Raw genomic sequence first — 6,519 nt, 5'->3', positions numbered from 1 at the left:
AGAAACCCGAAGGGTCCTGCCCGTGAGTGAATGCTCCTATGTCCCGGTGCCCAGGGGGCACAGATGGCACTAGATGATTTCCTTTTGGGTCAAGAATGTGGGCAGAAACTAATTGTCTCCTCTGAGTTTCCACAAGTGCCTGCACTTCTGAGGGTCCAGTTCTCTCTCCCATGGGATTTGGGTCACATATTATTTTCAAATACAAATTTGGTCTATGTTATTGACTTTAGACTTCTTGTGTTTGATTACCTTGTCTGTTATGTTCTGAGAACATGACTATAAATGGAATAAAATCAATAATCATATGCCTCTCTATAGTATATGGAATTATCATTTATATAATAACTCCATCATTTATAGGGATAACTATAAACTCTCACTTATGATTTCATATGATATACCATACTAATAATGCTTTTCCATACTAATGCTCTTTTCTTTGGCTTCCTTCATTCTCTTGGTCAAAAGTTTAGCATATTCAGCAGCCTCCTCCCGTTTTTCTTAGTGCATTGTTTCTTCAGAGCAATAGGTCAGCATCTGTCTTGCAGGACATGGGGAGTAACAAGACGCTGAATCTTGGGCGCTGTGGTCCTGGGCTTCTATCATCTTTGTTTAAGGGCTGCCTGACAATATACTGGCAGACATCATCTTCTTTGGAGAGATTAAAAAGCTTTCAGATTTTACTAGCTCTTTTAGGTCCCAACTGACAAGGCACAGTAGTATCTGTCAGTCCTGGAACCTCCTTCTCTCCTTTTTTTTACTATAAACAAGTTGAGAACACTCAGATTGGCATCCACAGTGCATACACAAACAGACTTGAGATTCCTCGCTCTGGTTCCCCTTGGTCTATAACAAGAATGCCCCTTACTCAACAGCAGGCACACTCTGCCATGGGTCACTCTGTTTCATGGGAAAACCTTGTTTGTCATTCCCACCTCTGATTCGGACCACATAACCCTTCTTTCTACTCATCACCAACAGCATCAGCAGCTACTTCTGTGAACATGCAATTCTCATAGAACATACTAAGCTGGCATTCGTCATCCACGTCAATGAATTTCTGACAGGCAGCAGTCAGGAAGGAGATATTCAACTTCATCTTGACCCAGCTGACCACCTAGGGGGCCGTGTTTGTCAGATTTTAATTGCTGTAATAAAACTCCTTAAAATAGGAAGGAGTTAGTTATTTTTTGACCCAATTTCAAAGGTCTCAGTTAAAAACACTGGGCTAAGTTACTTAGGGGACGCTATTTGTTCAGACAGAAAGCCATGGCAAAGAGCAGAGCTGGAAGGAGATGGGGTATTTCAGAAGGACTGGGACGAAGAGGCTGAGGACAACATATTACCTTCAAAGGCACGCTCTTGCCCTGCCCTTGCTTCAACGAGGCCTTAATTAAATCCTATTTCATACAAATTCAAAAACATTGGAACCCACTGAAGTTAGCATCCACTTGATATAATCATTAAATGGTGCCAACTTTTACAAGGCTAAAACTTTAATACCTGAGCTTTATTATGGGAAACATCATTCTCAAAGAGACACAATGACAAATTATCATAAGTGCAGTAGCTAAAAGCAAAATCACAGTTTCTCTGGTTAGCACCAGTGCAGATATACCTCTGTTCAAGGTATTGGTCTGTGAGTTAATCTCAACTGAAGCTATGTTTGCTCAGCTCCCTGGTTGTTAGAAGGAATCATGACTATGGGCTTGTTATGTTGATATACTATTTTTGTTCCAGTTTCTGCATTAACTGAATTTTCAGATCCTGAGGGTTTAGTGACTAAAGACAATATACTATCAAGTCTAACATGATTTATTAACTCAGAGTCAGTAGCTGTGGGTCTTTGACATGCCTGTCTGTCATATGTTGCTATACATACAGAGAAGTGATATAATACCATGTCCATAGGATGTGCTCAGACTCTTTGAGAGGAAAGAAAACCTGGCAAGGATCTTGGGAGTAATCCTAAATTTCTGCCAACCACAATTCCATAACTGTATTTGAGAATCTCCTTAGTGTCCCTACGAGTAAGAGTGATTGGAGTGAAACTGATGGGTAAGGTTTTGTTTTAGTTTCGAATGACTTTATTCTTCTTTCCCCTTGAAATGTCAAACCCTGTTTCTAAGTCCAGTAGAAGAACATTCATCTACCTCAGCCTCAATGTCTAAATACCAAGAATGCCTCACAGTTTTAGTATTCTGTATTTATTTTATGAGATTATAATATACACTAGTTACATTATTTCTCCCCTTCCCTTTCCTCCCTCAAAACCCTCCCACATATCTCTGCTTGTCTCTTTCAAATTTATGGATTCCTTTTTAATCAGTTGTTGTTCCATACATTCATATTCACACACACATGCATACACATGCACCCACATACACACACGTTATATTTCTAATGCCAGCCTGCTCAGTCTGCATGTTACTCATATGTATGTTTTCACCACTGATCATTGGTATTGGATAACAAACTGGTGTGTTCCTCTTAGGCAAGACTATTTCTCCCAATCACAGCATTCCTTAGTTCCTCTAGTTCTTTGGGTAAGATTTCTGTATTATGGGCTTTCCCCTGTGATGGATCAGGTTCCCCAGTGACCTCGTTTGTTTAAAGCATAAAACCCATCTCAGTCATTTTATAGTGGGAATCCTGTTGCTTGTTTTATTCCCTTGACTGGTGCTTGAAAATCTGCATTCATGTTAAGTTTTTAAAGGTTGCTCCCACTGCAATAGGCTATTTACATAGTTTCTTTCACTGATCTATTGTTGAGCACTCAGACCATCAGATTTCAAATCTCCCCCTATTAATCACAGATATATGTCATAAAGTACAGAAAAACCACACTACAATTCACAGACACAAAGAAGCCATATAACAAGGAGTATCCAAGAGAAAAATGCTTGAGTTTCACTCAGAAGGGAAAATAAAACAGATATTGGAGGTGCATGGAGGGAGAAAACTGTGTGGAAGAAGGGATGGAGAGGAGAAAAGGGAGGGTGTGGGTAGCACAGGCAAGAGAAAATGGAAATTTGTGTGTAGTGGATTCATGGGGGTAAGGGGGAGTTCCGGGACAAGATAGAGAACCAGGACTTGGGAGGCACCAGCTGTGAGAGACTACTAGCAATGGTAGATATGAAGCCTGAAGAAGCTTACTCCTATAGCCAGGCAGTACTCCCAGTGATGGGATTAGGACACCAAACTACCCACAAAACCTTCGACCAAAAATTTCTTTTTCCTATAAAATGGGCAGAGACAAAAATGGAGCAGAGACCTAGGGAATAGCTAACAATGACTGGTCCAACTTGAGACCTCATGGAGAAAAAAACCAATTCCTGACACTTTTAATTACACTCTGTTATGCTTGCAGACAGGAGCATAGCATAACTTTTCTCCGAGAGGCTCCATTCAGCGGCTGACTTAAACAGATGCAGAGACCCACAGCCAAACATTAGATGGAGCTCGAGTACTCTGGTGGAAGAGTGTTGGAGAAAGGATTGAGGAACCCGAAGGGAATAGAGACTCCACAAGACCAACGGAGCCAACTAATCGGCACACTTGGGAGCTGTCAGAGATGAAATCACCAAATAATGTTCAAGCAAGGGCTGGACCTAGGCCCCCACACATTTGTAGCAGATAGTCAGCTTGAATGAATGCTAGTCTCCCAACACCTGGACCAGGGGCTGTCCCTGACTCTGTTGCCTGCCTGTGGATCCTGTTCTCCTAACTGGACTAAATGAGCTGCCTTGTCTCACCTTAGTGGGAGAGGATGGGCCTAATCCTGCAGTGCCTTGACATGTGTCAAGTTCCGGGGATATTCAGGGATCTCTACCCTTCTCAGAGTAGAAGGGGAGAGGGACACAGGGTGGGCTATGTGAAAGTGCTACCTGGAGAAGAGGGGGATAGCTATCTGGATATAAAGTGAATCAATAAGTGAAAAACCAGAGAGAGAGAGGATGCTCTGTAGGCTTCCCTACATAGGGAATTTCTCTTCTAGAGGAACTCAATAGACTGTAGCTTGTGTCAAGCTGACATAAAACTATCCAGCACAACATGCAATGGTAGAAAGGTTGTACAAGGGTGGGAGAGATGGCCCTGCAGGTAAGAATGGTTACCACACAAACATGAAAACCTGTGTGCAAAAATCTCCCCACCAACATATAAAGCATAGCTTGGCTGCCCACATCATAACCCGTGATGGGTAGAAATGGCATCTTGCTGGAACTTCTTGGATGCTAGCCTAATTCCACATTCAGTGAGAAACTCTGTCTCAAAACAATAAGAAAAAGTATAACCGAGCAAGACACCTGATATCTTCCTGAGGCCTCACCACCAAAAATTATATTTTTTGTTTTGCTTCATTCTTTGCAAAGCTCTGCTTTTCCACTTACTTGCTCTGGGATTATAGAAGGGACTATGATATGAAGTCTCCTGCTTCTAAACATCTTACAGTTCTGTTTTAAAGAAAAACAAGTACATGTTATTCTGAAAAGGAAGAAATACCTTACAAAGTTAAACCAGGAGAACTGAAACTCATTTTTAAGATCTGAAATATGCCTTTAGTGAAGGTATCCAAGAATTACTTAGAACCTGCTCTCCGCTCACTTCTCCATGCTCCTTCCACCCCACAAGAGCCCTCTTCAGTTGTGGTATTTGATCTATTTCACTCATCTGTTCACTGGCCTAAGTTCACAACACACTATAAATTCCATTCAGGGTAGGGGCTAAGAGTTTCTCCTTTTGATTTAAAAGCCTAAGAATTGCATATAATAAGGCAGCACATATGTGATTTTTAATGCATGCTAGCATTAAGAATTCTAATGAGATTAAATTATGGGTCTCCTCAAATATTGTTCCCTTCTTTTGGAAATATTCTTACTCCACGGGTTAAGGTGGACTTACTCTCAGATTTCTCCCACTCCCTCTGCACAAGTCCTAGGACTGTGAATGTGCACTGTCATCCATAGCTTTTAGTGGTTTTTGGTTTTATTTTAAGTGATTTGACAATCACTCCACAACTACTGATTACCTATAATAAATTTATTTAAATGAAGGAAGAAAGTTTTTTAAAAATGGAGGAAGGGATGAATAAAAGTATCTCTACTTTCAGATACCAGGATCAGGATGCTACAGAAATAGCATAGTTGCTGATAGATATAGTTGCTGAAGTCTTTGGCAAATGAATGCATATTCTCTCTCTCTCTCTCTCTCTCTCTCTCTCTCTCTCTCTCTCTCTCTCTCTCTCTCTCTCTTTCTCTTTCTTTCCCTCTCCCTCCCTCCCCCTCTCCCTCTCCCTCTCCCTGTCTCCCTCTTCCTCTCCTCACTCTCCTTCTCTCTCAGTGACTCTATCTCTGTCTCTCGGTCCTCTGTGTGTGTGTGCGTGTGTGTGTGTGTGTGTGTGTGTGTGTGTGTGTGTGTGTGTGTGTTCATTGTCTTCATTGCTATTTTGATTAGTTTTGTCACTTTAAAACACGTTATTCCTCTTTTCTCAATCATTTTGTCTAGAAACCTCTGTCTCCGAGATGACAAAATTCCCAGTTCAGCTTGTGAAAGCCATTTTATTAAATGTTGTCAGTGATGTCCCTGGCTTTTCTTCATTCTTTGAACAACCTCTGTCTCTTTAATGGTGAGTGCAGATTTATTACTGGCATTTCTCATATTTTCCTCAAAGTGTGTTTTGAAATTAAAAACTATGAAAAAAAGCACTGATTTCAAGACCTAGCAGGAAGGGAAGTACTGACAAGAATTGTTGGGTCTGAGGAGTGTGTATGAAGCATTGCCAGTGTTTTGAATTGTATGCTCCCATCCACCATTGCTGAAGCCTTAGCATTGACTCCAAAACATCATGTCTTTCCCATCGAAGAGCGCCAAGTCAGTTCCACACTATATTAACTTAGAGAAATTAATTTACATTTTCGTTTTCTAGTTTTCTCTTCTGAGACTCTTAGCATAAACATATAGTTTTAATCTGGTGTGCAGCTTATTTTATTACTCAAGGAATTATATAGAATTGAATTTTGTGGTTCAGTTGGCTAAACTTGGGGTTGAAAACTAAACATTTCTGGGGGAAAAAAGGATAAGAATATCTTACATTTGTTGAACATAGCCAAAAAATTTATTTTTAATAACTGAACCACAGATGGGATGCCATCTGTCAGAGGATGGCTGGCTCTTAAAGCAGTGTTTACATCTGGGGGTACAGTGCTGTCTTTGAGAGAAGAGTCATTGTTGGATTAAACTTGAAGAGGAGTGATAGCAGAATCATGAGTATTGTAAACTGCTAAGGATAGGATCAGTATGTTTGTATGCATAGTTTTCATACATTGGGAAGGAGAAACTGAGAGAAAATCTGCCCATTGAAATTATGTAATGATAATGAAAATAATTGCAAATTTTAAGTCACTGAAGGCTTTTTACTCCCCTGAAACAACTCTGAGTATGGCATGAAAAATAATTAACACCGAGTGTTTAGCTTTCAACTTCACTGGTAATCGTTGACATCGTCTTTTAATTTTCACC

General features: G+C 40.5%; 1 pseudogene; it reads right to left on the bottom strand.

Annotated features, from left to right (window-relative positions):
* Nucleotides 1–405: 405 nt before the first annotated feature.
* Nucleotides 406–1,099, bottom strand: LOC103693159 (40S ribosomal protein S6 pseudogene; annotated as a pseudogene).
* Between the last annotated feature and the right edge of the window lie 5,420 nt (nucleotides 1,100–6,519).

The sequence above is a fragment of the Rattus norvegicus genome, chromosome 14 (assembly GCF_021556685.1).
Source record: "Rattus norvegicus strain SHRSP/BbbUtx chromosome 14, alternate assembly SHRSP_T2T, whole genome shotgun sequence".
Taxonomy (NCBI): domain Eukaryota; kingdom Metazoa; phylum Chordata; class Mammalia; order Rodentia; family Muridae; genus Rattus; species Rattus norvegicus.
This window is presented reverse-complemented; position numbering and strand designations above follow the sequence as displayed.